The 17461-nt window shown below is 41.9% G+C and overlaps 1 protein-coding gene across 6 annotated transcripts in view; it reads right to left on the bottom strand.

Moving 5' to 3' along the window:
• The window catches only part of TAB2 (TGF-beta activated kinase 1 (MAP3K7) binding protein 2), a 93596-nt gene extending 90261 nt beyond the window's left edge, over positions 1-3335 (bottom strand). For 4 of the 6 annotated variants that reach the window (XM_054491043.2, XM_054491044.2, XM_054491045.2 and 1 more), the window contains exon 1: positions 3201-3333. The gene's annotated coding sequence lies outside the window, so the exon portion shown is untranslated. Of the gene's footprint in view, positions 1-3200 lie in introns of all 6 variants that reach the window. The other 2 variants (XM_054491042.2, XM_063666732.1) reach the window with 2 other exon arrangements.
• Positions 3336-17461: the final 14126 nt, after the last annotated feature.

The raw sequence follows: 17461 nt of genomic DNA, 5'->3' as shown, positions 1-17461 counted from the left end.
TATCATTTTAAAAGAGGGTTTTAAATAAGATGACATATATAGAGTGTCAGAACCTATGAAAAGGTTCAGAGACAATCTCCTTCGTACAGTTCAGCATGATCATTTTCCTGTGCTTGGCAGCCACCGCTACCCACATCTCCACATTCCTAGCTGCCTAAAACTTTTCATCTAATTCTCTGCTAGCATCTTATCCTCTGTCTCTCCTCCTCCTTACTACTGTTTTGCCCAATCTTCACATGTGTCTCTGTTATTACCTTATAATCCTTCTATTCTAGAGAGACCCAACGTTAGATCAAATAAAGATGACATAAGTGAAACAAAGGAAAAGTGCTACTAGTGTTCTCTGGGTCATTGGAACCTGGCCAGAGAGAGATATAATGGAATTATAATTTCGATTTTTCAATTACAGTTTAATTTATGAACTTTATATATTGTAAAGATTATCAGGAACTTTTCCCCAAAATATCTGTAACAAGGCAAAAATTCTAAAGTATGATGATAAAAAATAAACTTTTAGTCTTGATCTGTTTATATAACTAAAAAAAAAAGCTGTTTTAGAAAATACACATTCCTCAAAGACTTTTGCAAGTAACTCATAGAGTAAAACAGCCTACACTACACTTATTTTTCAAAATGCAGTAGGTTCACAGATACACATATGTACATTTCACTCTAAACAGTATTCTGTGAAAAGAAATTTTCCTTGCTGGGAAAATTACGGATGTAGAATAAACTTCTATTTCTGCCAAGACACAAATGTAATAAGACATTTACCCAAATGTAAGTTGTTAATACTAAAGAAGCAATTCTCAATACTGACCTAAGTGGGGATCTGCTTACATAACTGCGGAGGTTAAAAACCTCATTTCATTAGGCATTTGGGAGGCCGAGGCGGGTGGATCACCTGAGGTCAGGAGTTCGAGACCAGCCAGGCCATCATGGTGAAACCCCATCTCTACTAAAAGTACAAAAATTAGCCGGGCGTGGTGGCGGGTGCCTGTAATCCCAGCTACTGGGGAGGCTGAGGCGGGAGAATCGCTTGAACCCTGGAGGTGGAGGTTGCAATGAGTCAAGATCGCACTACTGCACTCCAGCCTGGGTGACAGAGCGAGACTGTCTCAAAACAAAAAACAAAGGAAAAAAAAACAAAATTTAAAAAAAAAATTGTTTCCCAGTCTTAGCAATACCCTTAGCTGAAGGCAAGCACTTTTTTCCACTAGAGGACCAAGCGTAGGTATGATTTCAATCAAACGGGATTAAGTTAAAATTTATTTTTCAGAAAACATTTATTTGATGAGGTTCTGACCATTTTATCCACTTCTTAATAAGTCACTAAAGCACATGTTCTACTATGAAATAGTTAACTAAAGGGGGTTCAATAGTAGCATTTCATCAGTGTCCTTAAGAGAATACTTTTAAACTCAGGAAAAGTTATTCGATGCACCAAGAGAAAAAAGAAATAATGGAGTATATACAGGGGATAACTTATTCATCTATAACTGACGTATTCAACTTTCAGTTTGATTCTTGAAAGATTTAAAACTTAAGCACCCTCTATTAGAAACTGATTAGACTTATGGGGGAAAAACCCAAACAGAAGTTCTGAATCACTGGAATTTTTGTTCTATTTCCTGTTAACACATTGATAGTACATCACATTCGTTCCATACATGTTTTTTAAAAGCAGCAGAATCCTTAAACTAACTGTACCCTAATTTAGCCTATAGCTCATGTATCTAACAATTCTTCCCATTGTTTCTAATTAAAATGCTCAGCCAAATGCTACAACAAAAGAAAAGCAAGTCTTCCTTTATTACAAACTGCCATGGTTTCAAAATTTAAAGTTTCAAACCGTCAAAGTTTAAAATCGTGATTTCATTGTTACAAAGAATGTAAAGATATTTTTTAAAAGGTGTCAATACTTTGCTACTGTATGAAGAGTGTGGTAAGCAGAAGTGAAAAAACTGAAAGCAAATATTCTATTCCATGCCCACCAAAATTCCCGGCCAAATCTGGAATTGCATAATGATCATCATAATCTTTAGACTATGCTAAAGCGGAAACGAAATTCCTTTTCTAAAATGTGAATCAATCTGACCCCAAAATTAGACACTTTACAAACTTACCTAAAACAGACAAAATGGATGCAAAATTATATTGCCGTACAGTTGCTCTGAATACGATCTTAGCGTTCAAGAACTTTCCAATGAATAAGAGCAATCAACAGCCTGCACTGGGGGCCTGAATTTCGTGAACTACGGAGAAACCCCTGTGAAGCTGCAAATTCCCTCCACTCTCCTGGAAACCCCTCTTATCAGAAACATTTGAAGAATTTATCCACAACAATTAAGCTGACTTGAAGAATGGAAACCTAACATCTCAAATATACTATATATGGAATGAAACACGGCCAAACACATAAATACAAACTCACACGTCTCTGACACTTTGGTGTACAACTCTGCCTGAACATCTCACAGCATCAGCAACAGAAAGATCCACCTGTCACCTGTTCAGCACCGCTAAGAGACCCTTGCAGCCTCCCTGACTCAACCACAATCGTAGGGTCTGAGGTTGATGGGACCGAAAACTAGAAACATCCAGTGAGATCTAAGGGGCCACATATTCATAGCAGGGCTTGCCCCCCACTTCAAAGACGGCTGCAGAAAACCAAGATCGGCAAGGGAACGATGTTCTCCCCCCCGCCCGACCCCCACATAACTGCCCCGTGCCTCTCCCCAAAACCCCCGCCCCTAAGTCATCTTTAACTAGACCTCGGCTCCCCAAAAGGAGATTTTTCCTCCCCCGCCCCCACCTCACACATGCCTGGGGGCGGGTCGGGGGCGCCGACGCAGGGAGGGGCCCTCCCGAGCCCCTTGCGCCCTCCCCCACCTGGGGCTCTCCCAGGCGCTCGATTCCAATGAAGCTCCCCCTCCCCCCCCGCACTGACGCCCCGGAGCCCAGGCCCGGCCCGATGCTCCCCACCCCCACCGGACTGGGGAACTCGGGGGGCCTCCCTCTCCGCCTCGCCACTGGGGGAAGGAAAGAGGCGGAGGGAGGAAGAGTGCGAGTTAGAAGCGGACGCCCCGCACGGGCCTCGCGAGGCGGCAGAGCCCCTTCCAGACGGAGGGGGGTGCGGGGCGATGAAGGGAGAGCCGGGTTGGGGATCCCGCCGAGGCCCCGCAGCGCTGTCCGCTTACCCTTTGCCGCCGCCGCTTCCCCCTCCTCCTCCTCGGCCGCCGCCGCCGCCTCTCCCACTAGGGCAGCCGTCTCCACCGTCGCCGCCTCCGCCACCACGGCCGCCGCCAGCGCCGCCGCCGCCTCCGGTTCCACCCGGCAGGGGGGACACCTCAGCCCTCCCTCCCTCCCCGCTCAGCCCCCTCCGCTCGCCCGCCGCCGCCAACTCCCTCCGGCCGCCGCCGCCGCCACCGCTCCTGGCTGAGGGGGAGGGGAGGGGGTCGGGCTGGGTCGCCCCGCCGGCGGCTGCAGCAGATCAAAAACGACGGCTGGGCGGCGTCGCCGCTCCCCGATCCACGGCTCCGGCTCGCTCGGCCTCCCCACCTCCCTCTGCCCCCACCCCCCTCGCGCTCGCCTGCCCTCCCCCCACCCCCCCAGCTCTCGCTCGCTCTCGCCGCGGCTCCGCCAACCCAGTCCAAATCAAAATACTGTCACACAATATGGCGGCGCGGCGGCCGGCAAACACCGCGAGATCTGCAGCCGCAGCTGAGGCGGCGGCTGTGACGAGGCCTCCCCTAGCCGAACGGCGGGGGAGCAGCCGGCGACGGCGGTGGCGGCGGCCCGGGGATGCTCTTCCTCCGCCCTGTACCCCTCCCCCGACACTCGCAGTCTCTACGCCCGTCTTGCAAGGGCTGGAGGGAGGACGCGGGCCGCAGCTGGGGCCGTGCGAGGGGGGTGCCGGTGCGGGCAGCCCGGGGAGGGCTGGGACCCCCTTTCTCGGCCTGGACCCCCCTTTCTCGGCTTGGGCCCCCCATCCTTGGGGGTAGGGTGCGGGTTCCACCTCCCGCCACGGGGGCCGCTAGCAGTTTGGGCTGAGGGAAGAAAGGAACTGAGCTCGCGTCCCGGCTGCACCTCGCGGAGGGGCTGGCCGGGTCCGGAAGCGGGTGGCGGGACTTGCGGGGCGGCCGGCGGCGCCGCGCGGGTGGGGTCCGAGGGCCCGGCCGGACCCCGGGGCACTGCGGCGCCCGAGAGGAGCAGGTGGGCCCACGGCGGAGGCGGGCGCCGGGTCGCTGCGGGCCGGGACACACCCCCTTGGAGCCCGACCGCACCGAGGCCGCCGGCTAACGGGAGGGACCCGTGCGGAATCGTCCCTGGGGTGTGCGGGAGACGTCTTGGGAGCCTCACAACTGGCAACTTCGAGACTTGAAAGAAGTGTCGGCTTCTGACTTTTCTTGAGCAGTTGAGGGGGAGAAAAGAAATCTAAATGGTGCGAGGGTTTCGTTGTTTAGATTTTATTTTAATTGCACGTTCCTAGAAGTCCTAGAAGCAGAGCCAAAGACTAACTTTGCGGGGGGGGGGGGCCTTCAAGTTTCTATCTCCTTAAATAAATATTTGTTTAGTGTCTCCCTAGGGGGAAAAAAAGCGTGTTTAACACTTAGACGTTTCTCACAATGTAAAATATTTATTTAAAAATTCTAGCGCTTCCATGGTGTCCAAAACACTAGGGCATTTTTCTGCCCCTGTCCAAAATGTCCATATCCCTGCCAGTTTCTTCCTTGAAACAATTCTTACTCCCGAGAAAAATCCTAAAGGACCATTTTTATACTCTTATTTCCAGTGTGAGCACTGTTGCTACAGTGAGAATTTTTTTTAAAGCATCTTTTAAATAGTAGAGCCTTCCTCACAAAGTTCTTTCTCCCCACTTCCTTTTTCCTCATTCATCCTTTAAAAATACCTGAAGTCTGGGCTATAGCACCAATTCAAATACTTTGCCACTTCAAAAGCTGAAAGTACTTATGATTTACAATATCGGAATTTAATTATTCTCCATTGGTGATATCACTAAGAGAAACAAAAGTAAAATTAGGATTTACAAAATTGGAAAGATTATAGTTTTACTGGCGAGAAGAAATCATTAACTTTAATGCTTTACAGCAGTTCTCTGAGGAATTTCCATACTCAATGATAAAATAATTGATTAAATAATTTTAGATAAACTGAATCCATTAAGTAAATTTCACTTGTCTTTGAAACCGTTATAAAGTACAGAGCCAACAATTGCTTTTGAAATGGTAGGATAATGTATTTTATGCAAATTTTTAAAAAATTTTATGGAATGTACATGTACGTATTTTAATAGAAATATAATGCTTTATAGATTATAGGTGTGAGTAGGTCAAGTCTAAAAACCAGTGGGGGGCAAAGAAGGTATGTATAACAAATACATCCTTGCACCAGCAGTGAACTTAGAGCTATCTAGTCATGAGGAAGCATCAGACAAAACCCAAGTAGAGGAAAATAAAATATAAAATAACTTACCTGTATTTTTAAATCATGACCAATGTCATAAAAGACAAAGACTGCAGACTAGAAGAAGCTAAAGACATGGTAACGAAATGCAATATGTGACCCTGAACTGGATCCTTTACTGGAGGAGAAAAATGTTATATAGGACATTATTGGGATAATTGGTGAAATTAGAATATGGGCTGTAGATTAAAGAATTGTATCAATGTTAAATTTCCTGAATATGTTTGCATGAGAATATCTTTGTTTATAAGCAAACACACTGAAATATTAAGGGGTAAAAGAACATGATATATGTGATTTTCTCCCAAATGGTTCAGAAAAAAATAAGATACATACATATACACACATACACATATCTCTGTCATACACATATACAGAAAGAAGAGATTGATACAATTTAAACCTTGGTGAATCTGGGTTATTTTTAAAATAAAACAATTAAAAATTGGTGAATCCGGATGTTTTTGTACCATTCTTGCAATTTTTGGTAAGCGTGAAATTATTGCTAAGTAAATAGTTTTTAAAACCCAAGAGCTTTAAACTTCGGAGAGTTCCTTTATCTCACTAAGAGGGGGACTGTTATGAGACAGAGAGATGATAGATCCTTTTACAATGGAACTGCCCCTTTGTTCTGAGTAACCAGAATTTTGGTCATTCAGCCTTTTCTTCTTCCTTATTTAATCTATTTGAATTTGGGACAAAAATAGGAGTCTTTGTGTATTTGGTAAATGTGATTTCTGTATTTATTGATTCAGTAAATATTTAGTGTCTTTTATCCTCAAGACTGGAGAAAATAAAAAGGAAAAAACAAGACTGTGGCTTTCAGGTGCTCTCTGTAGTCATTACAGGAAAAAAAAAAAAAAAAGATATAGTTCCTGGACTACATTCAAGAGCTTTTTAGTCTAGTATGGTCCTGATACAGTAGCCACTTGCTACCTGGGGCTGTTTGAATTTAAATTAGTTAAACAGAATTGAAATTCAGACCTCTAGTTGCACTAGCCACATTTCAAGTGCTCAGTAAACCTTGTGTTCCATCTGTTCTATCGAACAGGGCTTGTAGTAGAACAGACTGCACTATATAAATAGCATTGATGCAAGGTAGCTGGCAATAAATACCATTGAAACTTAGGGGAAGAGGGATTACTTTGCACAGGGTGGAAGTGGAAGAGATATCAGGGAAAGTTACAAGAAGATTGCATATAAACAGGTGAAAGTGAGGCAAAAAGCAAGAGTATTCCAGGCAGAGAAAACATGCACATAGCAGAAAGGGACGGATATCTGTGAGAGCACTTCATTCTGTGTATCTGTTAACAGAAGGTAGGTAGAGGAGGGAGGGTAGAGCTGTATGAAACCACAAATGCTGAGCTGCTGAGCCTGGACTGTTCTCTAGGCAATAGGAAGTTTATAAAGGTCTTTGGACAAGACAACATGAACAAATGATTCTTTAGGAAGGATAATCTAGCAGGTACATGAAATAGATTAGGTTCGAAGGCACAAAGACCATATAGCACTGTAATAGCCCAAATGAGAGATAATGGAGAGTTAATACAGTGTGGTCTATTGCATGTGTTTAACTTTAAACTTAAATCCCAATCTGAAATGGCTTAAGTAATGAAGAATTTAATTTGGAAATTCCAAAGTAGCATAGACTTCAGGTCTGAAAGATTGAGAAACTCAATGATATCATCAAGGACAAGGTCCTTTCCATTTCTGCTTTGCTGTCTTGGGTGCAGGCATCATTGTCTGGTTAATAGTAAGATGGAAGATGGTAGTGGTCATTCCAAACATCCAAGCCATAATGTCCAGAAGAAGAGAGATCATCTTAAGAGAGGCAAAAAGTTTCCCAGAACTGCTCCCCACACCTCCTGACTGAATTCCTTTCCCTTCCTCTCCCATCTCCTAGGCCATAGTTGGATTGCATGCTCATTCCTGAATCAGTCCCTGATCTATATGGTGGAACAAGTGTCAGGGAGTCAAAGATGGAGAAGTAAGAGTTAAAGATGACTCTGAGGGTTTGAGCCAAATGACTGGGGAACAAGAGAAGAGAAGAAGTTATGGGAGGAAAGAAGATGATTTCTGTAATAGTCATCAGTTTGAGATGCTAAAGAGATGTCCAGCTGGATATGACCAGCAGGTGAAAACATGGGACTGGAGCTCAGAATGAAGATCAAATTTGAGGATGTACATTGGAAGTCATCTGCAGAAAAAGAATAAATAAAGCCATGAGATTGCCAAAGGAGAGGAAGGGTGACGAGGGCCCACAAAGCAACCCTGAAGGGAGAGATGCAAACAGGGAAGGCATGATCAGCAAGCTAGGCAAACCTGGGCCATGTATTGTACAGAAATCAGGGGCAACAGATGGGGTTTCAGGAAGGTCAACAGGGTTAGGAGCTGTGGAGAGAGAGGCTGAGGTGGGAGGATCTCTTGAGCATGGGAGTTTAAGGCTGCAGTGAGCCATGATTGCACCACTGCATTCCAGCCTGGGTGACAGTGAGACCCTGTCTCAAAAAAATAAAATAAAAATAATAATTAAAATATATCTGCGTATATTTTAAAATATTAGGTGGCAAAGAAGATGGTAATCTGATGGAAATGTAAGGTTAAAAAACGTTTGTTTAGGCAGGAAACAAGAAGCCACGGCCATGTTTCTAGGCTGAGTAAAATTCAAAGGTGAAAGATTGAGAGTACAAAAGGATGAAATAATGGATACAAAATTTCAGTTAAATAAGAGGAATAAGTTCAAGAGATTTATTGTGCAACGTGGTGACTACAATATCGTACTCTTGAAAATCAGAGAGTAGATTTAAGTGTTCTCACCACAAAAAATAACAATGTAAGGTGATATGTTAATTATCACAATTCAGCCATTCCACAAGCTTGTGTTGTACAAGACATGGTGTTGTACATGATCAATATATAGAATTTTTCACCCAGCAATAGAGAGGTTGTGGTGGCCTCCATCCTCTCAAATATGTGAAAAGCAAAGAATCTTAGGGGTTTCAAAACACATGGAGGCAGGGCACAGTGGCTCATGCCTGTAATTCCAGCACTTTGGGAGGCTGAGGCAGGTGGATCACTTAAGGTCAGAAGTTCAAGGCCAGCCTGGCCAACATGGCAAAACGCCATCTCTACTAAAAGTACAAAAATTAGTCGGGTGTGGTGGCACACACCTGTAATCCCAGCTACTCAGGAGGCTGAGGCATGAGAATCGCTTGAACCCGGGAGGCTGAGGTTGCAGTGAGCTGAGATTGTGCCACTGTACTCCAGCCTAGGTGACAAGTGAGACTCCATCTCAATAAATAAATAAATAAATACAAAAAAATAAAAATAAAAACACATGGAAAGGAGATACCAACTGATGTGATGTGAAAGAAGAGCATCATTCATTCATTTTTGTCTTATTTCTCTAATATAAATGAGGTAATTTATGTGTGCATGCTCTTATGTGCACAAAATGTGATATGTATGTGTTCTGTGAGGCCACTGTGGGGAGAAGCACCCGAAATTGTTATGAACAATTAAAAAATGTATTTCAGAGAATACTAACAGTGGGGTCCATGAGAAATCAGCAGTCCTGTTCACCTACTCAGTTACCCTTTGCACCAGAACTAGACTTGAAAACAGAAGGAATTAGAATGAGCTAATCTTCTCATCTCTCCCTTCCTTTCATGACATATTGTAGTCTCTTTCGTAAAAATCAGAATGGTATTGGTCAGCATAATTGGCAATTGTTTACAATCTGTCATAACATCACCCATCTTTAAGCTGAACTTGGGTGCTCAATACATTTAAGGTTCTTCTTCACCTTTGGATAGCTATCAAACTGTTATTAAAAATTCTGTTATCTTCCCAACTGGCCAACAATGATGGTTTCCATTTTTGAGACTAGGTTCCAATATAAGATCTTAGAAAATATTGCTAAATATAGAACACGGCATATTAATACATGGGTGTAAAGCACAAATGTGATAGGAATTTGGGGCATACAAAATTTACTAATTATAAACCAGTTACTACCACTAGCATTGATAGTGGTACCATTACTACTAGTACTACCAATTCACAACTAAAGATAGGGAGGTTTAAGAGGTTAAATGACTTACATAATCTAAAACAACTAGTAAATGAACAGTGGGGCTTTGAATAGATCTTCTGACCCCATACGTTGGGTCCCTTCACCGTACCATCATGCAAGACCTATTCTCTGTGCTTTAACAATTTTCAAACAGCTATTAATGGCAATAATAAAATGGGTAGACAGTTTAAGAGAAACTAAGTTACTCCGGGAGTTTCGAGAGGAGAAGATCACAGGAGAGGGTTATTGGAGGTGATATTCCGGATGAACCTTGAACAAGAGTTGAAATTTCAATTGACAGAAAACACGGGAGGGCATTTCAGGTGTCTGTGATAGCTGGGGAAAGACCAGAGAGTCAGAAAAGATAGAGCATATTTAGGGAACATGAAGTAGCTGATTTTGCAGAACTGTAGGAAAAATGTAGGATAGTGGTAGGAGATAAGACAAAGCAGGTAGCAACATGAACTAAATTTGGTCGGTGGAGGTGTACCATTCAAGTTTAGTGAATGATGGAACATAATTAGATCATAATTAGATCTATGCTCGATCTACCCTCAATTCAGGTGGAGAAGGAAGAGAGAGGAAGTAGGGAGACCATGGAGTCCGTCATCACTCGGCAAAGGTATGGGGAATGCAAACACACTTGTGGCAATAAAAGGGAGAGTGAGAAGCAAGATAAATTTCCATGGTAGATTTTTCTTTTTTATCACTTTAGACAAATGAAGGAAAATACAGGGCGAGGGAGAAAGGTATCAAAGAAGACTATGTGATTTTGAGACTGAAATGGAGAATTGTTATTCTATTAACAAAAACAGTGAAGTAACGTAGAGATATTGCTTTTGATGGGAATAATGAGTTAGATTTTTTCATGTATTGAACTAAATAATTTTAGTTCTCCTGGGGGCCTTCTTGAGCCTTCTCTGTCATTCAGATGTAAAAGGATGAGAGGCCAAACTTACAGAGAATGCAAATGGTCAATCAGCGTACAAAAGACTTCAGCCTCGTTGGTAATCATGTAAATGCAAGTTTTTTTTAAAAAAAGAATATATTATTTTCTAGCCTATTACATAAGGTTGAGAAAACAAATTAGACAAACTACTCAGAAATAAATTTAAGAAAAATATAGGATTTGTAAGAAGAAATCTAAAAAGTCTATTGAAAGACAAAGAAAGCTGGAGATAAATAGAAATAACATATACTTGAATAGAAAGTTTTAATATTTTAAAAATGAAAATTGCCCCCACATTTATGTTTTTTGTTTTTGTTTTTGTTTTGAGATGGGGTGTCTCTCTCACCCAAGCTGGAGTGCAGTGGCATGATCTCCCTTCACTGCAACCTCTGCCTCCCAGGCTCAAGTGATCCTCCCACCTTAGCCTCCTGAGTAGCTGGGACCACAGGTGCGTGCTATCATGCCTGGCTAATTTTTTTGTATTTGTGGTAGAGACGGGGTTTCACCATGTTGCCCAGACTGTTCTCAAACTCCTGAGCTCAAGCAGTCGGCCCAGCTCAGCCTCCTAAAGTGCTGGGATTTCAGGCATGAGGCACTGCACCCCACTCCACGATTATAAACTTAACTCAGTCGCAATCAAAAGTTGACAAAATGAGTTTAAAAGCACCTGGATATTTTATTAAGTGAAATAAAATAACCAGGTTGCAGAACAATGTGTATAGCATGCTGTGATTGCTGTAAAGAAAGGAAAAATCTCACACACACACACACACACACACACACACACACACACATACAGTGTGTCCTGGGAAGGGAAATGGGCAACTAAAGGAGAAAGAGACATCTCATTTCATCCCCTTTGCTATTTCTGAGTTTGAAAATGTAAACACATTATATATCAAAATTAATGAAATCAATGAAGAAGAATAGCTAGACTATTTTTTTTAAAAGAGGAATAATTGAGGCCAGGCGCAGTGGCTCACATCTGTAATCCCAGCACTTTGGGAGGCCAAGGCAGGTGGATCACGAGGTCAGGAGATCCAGACCATCCTGGCTAACATGGTGAAACACTGTCTCTACTAAAAATACAAAAAAATTAGCAGGGCGTGGTGGTGGGCGCCTGTAGTCCCAGCTACTCTGGAGGGTGAGGCGGGAGAAAGGTGTGAACCTGGGAGGTGGAGTTTGCAGTGAGCGGAGAGCGTGCCACTGCAGTCCAGCCTGGGTGACAGAGCAAGACTCTGTCTCAAAAAAAAAAAAAAAAAAAAAGAGGAATTGTTGGTGTTGGGGTGGGGAGGCATTGGTATGACATACTTGACCACACAAAAGACTTGTTACAAGGATTAAATGAATGAACATATGTAAAGGATTTGCAAAAGTATATGTAAAGCATATGTAAAGTATATGTAAAACAGCATATGTAAAGGCTTTGCACATGAAGTATCACATAAATATTTGTTGCTATTGTTGTCATAATCTTGGTATGTGAACTATATGACTTAAATGCCATCTATCATGAAGGAATATATCATTAGATTTTTCCTATATGAAGTTTAAAAACTTTTGAAAGGGAAAAAATAAAAAAATAAGATGAAACACAGCAAACGGAGAAAATAAACTTAGAACATATATGATGAGCAAGGTCAGTCATTCGACAAATTTTTTTAGTATCTATCCTGGGTCAGGCATTACACTAGAGGCTGGCTATATATACGGTGATTAAGAAGATGGTCTGGCCCTCATGGAACTTATAGTCTACAGAAACTAAGAGTTAATATTCTTAATATGCAAAAGGTTATTAAAAATCATAAGGGAGAAAAACCCCACAGGGCACAGAGAATATTTAAAAAAAAAAATATCAGCCAGGTGTGGTGGCTCACCCCTGTAATCCCAGCACTTTGGGAGGCTGAGGCGGGCGAATCACGAGGTCAGGAGTTCAAGACCATCCTGGTCAACGTGGTGAAACCCTGTCTCTACTAAAAATACAGAATTAGCCAGGCGTGGTGGCACATGCCTGTAATCCCAGCTACTCGGGAGGCTGAGGCAGGAGAATCGCTTGAACCTGGGAGGCGGAGGTTACAGTGAGCTGAGATTGCGCCACTGCACTCCAGCCTGGGTGACAGAGTGAGACTCCATCTCAAAAATAAATAAACGAATAAATAAATAAATAGAAAATATCACTAATGGTTAAAAATATAGGAAAATAAATTCAATCTCTATAGTCAATTTCACTCTAACAAAACTAATAAGATACATTTCTTTCTTCGTTTGTTTATTAATGGTAAAGATTTTTTTAAAAAGCCAAACTCCAGTGTTGGCATGGTGGAGACAGAGGCATTCTTGTATTCTGGGAGGGGGAGTATAATCAGTGTAAGCTTCCTGCAAGGCTGTTTGACAACATGTATTGGAATTTTAAATATGCAAACTGTTTGACCTCTTCCACTCCTAGGAAGAAATAACTGGATGTATATTTGAAGATGTGTGTCAAAGGATGCTTACCTCAACCTTCCTTATAATAGTAAAAAAATAGAAAACAACCCTAATACATCTTACTAAGTAATGAGTTAAATTATGGTGCATTGGTACAATAAAATAAGATGTAGCGGTTAAAAAGAATGTAGATCTATATATATAGACATGAAAAGATGTCATAATATAATATTACGGGAAGGAGGTAGATTTCATGACATTGTCAAAAATACTATGATCCCATTTAAAAAATGTGGGTATATGTCTGAATGTGGGTATGTATAGAAAAAAGTCTGGAAAGATAGATTCTAAAACATAACAGAGTGCTTTGGGGTGGTAAAATTAGGAGTGATCTTTGTTTTATTCTTTGTACCTTTTTGGTGGTATTTTCTGAATTTTTAGCAATGACTAGATTACTAATACGTCAAAATAAAATTATTCAAAATTGTTCCTTAAATATTTCTGAAAAACTCTTTGGGAATAACTTTGGTTTAACCAAAGCCATGATAACTGAAATTTTTATTATTCGGACTCTCAGATTTTGCACATTCATATTTTTTCCTGTCCTAAGTCAGTAGGGAAACCTTTGTAAATAATAAAATATTTCAAGAATTTGGAACAAAATGACAATCACAGAGTACTGACCTCATTTCCACAACGGTTAAAAGTATTGAAGAAAAAGAAATCTTGAGAGGGCAGCAGACAAAAAAATCTGAGCAGCATTGACCTCTCTGAAATCGGTTCCTTAGCAGGGATGGGGTGTGGTGGAACGGAAGATAAATGAGGATTTCACGTCTTCCTTGGTTTGCTGTTGGCCTTATTGTTCCCCAAACTTCATAAATTTCCCCAAATAGTAGGCTTTAGGGTGCCAGAGAACTACTCCCCTTGTCCATGTCACTCTTCTCCCATCTTGGTTGAATTTCATCTTACTTGCCTTGTTATCTGGACATAGAGTTCTCTTGGCTTTGCAACTGTGCTAAGGTGGCAGGAAAATTTCCCCGTTCAACCCAGTCTTTTGTGAGACTCGGAGGCCTAATGCTGACCATATTTGCAACAGAATTGCTCTGTGACTCACAACACTACCCATCCATGAACAGACAACAAGGATGTCTCAGCCCCAGATCTTGGGGCTGGAGGAGGGGCAGCCTTTGGGGACTATGGAGTGATTGTAAGGAATCTGTGATTTCATATAGGTCCCAGGCTTAGAAAACGAAATCGACAAAAAGACAATTACTGTCATGTGGGGACCAACATTTTGAAACACGGATTAAAAAGGAGTTCTTATTTTCAAAAGTTTACAAACTACAAATTAAGAAAATAAACTCTGTATGGTCTTTCCTATATTTGTATCTCTGTACATGCAGTTTCCCTCTCCCCATCCCCACCCCCAACTTTTCTGCCCTGCTGAACCCAGCAGAGGCAGGATGCCCAGCACACAGCAGGTTTTCTTTTTTGAGAGGAAGTCTTATTCTGTCGCCCAGGCTGGAGTTCAGTGGTGTGATCTCTGCTCACTGCAACCTCTGCCTCCCGGGTTCAAGCGATTCTCCTGCCTCAACTTCCCAAGTAGCTGGGACTACAGGGCTGCACCACCACACCCGGTTAATTTTTGTGTTTTTTTTTTTTTTGAGACGGAATCTTGCTCTGTCGCCCAGGCTGGAGTGCAGTGGCGCGATCTTGGCTCACTGCAAGCTCCGCCTCCTGGTTCACTAGAATGAGGCCATTCTTCTGCCTCAGCCTCCTGAGTAGCTGGGACTACAGGTGCCCGCCACCACGCCTGGCTAATTTTTAAATTTTTTATATTTTTTTAGCAGAGACGGGGTTTCAGCGTGTTAGCCAGAATGGTCTCGATCTCCTGACCTCGTGATCCGCCCACCTCGGCCTCCCAAAGTGCTGGGATTACAGGCATGAGCCACCGCACTCGGCCAATTTTTGTATTTTTAGTAGAGATGGGGTTTTGCCGTGTTGACCAGGCTGGTCTCGAACTCTTGACCTCAAGTGACTCTCCCGCCTTGGCGTCCCAAAGTGCTGGGATTACAGGCGTGAGCTACCATGCCTGGCCACATAGCAAGTTTTCAACAAGACTGTTTAGTCCAAATTGTATAGCCCTGTAGAACAGCCCACCCACTTCTTTCCCTTCATCTTATTTCTCTTAGAACAAAATTCGCACATGAATTACAAAAAAAGGGAACCAAACTGATTGTGGTGGTACTTAAAGGTGGGTGAAAGAGAGGCGTTGGTCATCTTCATGTTCCTAGGCCTCATTATTGCTTTACCGACTAGAAGAATTCACAAAATTTTCTAAACATTTCTTTTCCAAAATAAATGTGGAAATGCTTGCTATTGTAAAATGGAAAACCTTATGCATTCTGAAGAACTCTATAATCATAAGTCTGTGTATCTGAATTGGAGGAAAAAATGACATGTGAAGGAAACATTTGTAGACTCCAGTTTCAGCTACTATAGCATTTCTTTAAATAAAAGTGAAAAGAATATTACCTCAGATTTATGAATAACTGCTTTGTCTATGTTACTCTCAAAGTCAGCATTTCACCAAAGAACTTTGTGTTCTATTGTTTTTTTTCTTTGAACTACTTTTCTTGCCATGTGATAATGTCAGGATTTTTAGTTTCTAACAACTCATCTATTAACAGCAAAGAACAGGCAGGACATTTGAGATAAGGAAGTAATTAGGAGGTGCTTTTATGTGTTTAATGGTTCCTGAGTCTGAACAGTCTTGTGAGATTTGGGCAGGGCCCTTTGAAAAAGGAAACGTATTCAAAGTGACAAACTAATGCAGGATTTCGATTTTAAGCTTGTGGTGAGCCCAGTAACATAGGTTCATGTAGCAGAATTTGACATTAGATTATGTTAATAAGGCACACTCCTACCCCAACTCTATCCCATTTATACTAATAATCAATATATCACACAGGCATATGAACAGGAAGAAAGACATTCTATCCATGACAAAACAATTTAAAACATTTTCTGAGTGATGTTTCCAAACTTGGAAAGACTGCAGTACAGTTGGCTCTCTGTATCTGTGGGTTCCACATCCACAGATCCAACCAATTGTAGATGGAAAATATATAATAAAAATAACAATAACAAAACAATAAAAAGTAACAATATAATAATAAAAACTAATACAAGTAAAAATACAGTAGGTAGCATGTACGTTTTATTTGGTATCATAAATCATAGATTATAAATAATCTAGAGATGATTAAAGTATATGAGAGGATGTGTGTGATATGAAGATACTATGTCGTTTTATATAAGGGACTTGAGCATTTGAGGATTTTGGTATCCATGGGGACTGGAGGTGGAGGTATTCTTGGAACCAATCCTCCCAGGATACTGTGGGAGGACTGTACTAAGCCACTTTTAAACAAATTATTCTAGTCCTTTAGATAAAATGAAAGGCAATCCTGATAATGGTGTAACTACGCTGTTTTCCACAGAGAAATCAGATGTGTGTTGCATATTTGTAAAGCCAACTGCTTTGTGAAGTGAAGGCAGAATGTCGGGACCTAGGCTTTTGCTGTTGTGTCTGCCATTTCTTCTGTTTTTACCCGTCAGTATAGGACCTGCTCCATAACATGTCTTCTTCTGGTGAGCCCAGACATGTCCCACTTCTGAAACTCCAGAGACAGAGCTGATCCAATTAAAGCAGGCACTTGCAGATGGAATTCACAGACTTTTGTTACTGAAGGAATAGGGAGAGCCAGCAGGAAACTGGGCTGCCTGGCAAAACCCATGGTGACCATCAGTAGAAATGGAGATGTGATCACTATAAAAATGAAAAGCATCTTTAAAAATAATGAGATTGCTTTTAAACCTAGAAAAGTGTGAGGAAACCACACCAGGTGGCCATAAAATCATGAGTACTGTAACCTTAGATAATGACTCCCTGATTCAGGTTCAGGACTGGGATCACAAGGAGATCTCATTGGGAGAAAGTTGGTGGGTGAGAAGATGGGGGTGGAAAGTGCCGTGAGCAATATTACCTGTGCTCAGATATAGGGGAGAGAATGAACAAATTCAGTCGCAAATTCCTAAGGACTCCTAAGCTGTGATCCAAACTGCAGAGGTTGTTTAAACAAAATTCCAAATTAAAAAGAAAATTTCCCATTCCTTCAGTGTCTAGCTGAAATGCCACCTCTGTACTCACTCTTCCCAGTCATCCAGACAGATGCTCTCTTTTCATCTTTTGAACCTTCAGCATTCGCTTTGCGCCTCCCTTGAGGCACTCGCCACTCATTCGCCATTTAGATCCCCACTTTCCTGACTTCACTGATTGACCTTTACCTTTCCATCTGCCGTTGCTCCTTGCACAGGACCTCGTCCATAGTAGGCATAGCAAATATTTCAGTGAAGAAGTAAACAAATATATTGATTTTTAAATAGTCCAGTAAAATGCAAAGTTAGGTACAAATAAATCTGTTTTGGATTGAACGAAATCAATACATGTAAAAGTTTAC

Source organism: Pongo pygmaeus, chromosome 5, assembly GCF_028885625.2.
Source record: "Pongo pygmaeus isolate AG05252 chromosome 5, NHGRI_mPonPyg2-v2.0_pri, whole genome shotgun sequence".
Lineage (NCBI taxonomy): Eukaryota > Metazoa > Chordata > Mammalia > Primates > Hominidae > Pongo > Pongo pygmaeus.
The sequence above is the reverse complement of the archived record's forward strand: the minus strand, read 5'-3'. Positions and strand labels throughout refer to the sequence as shown.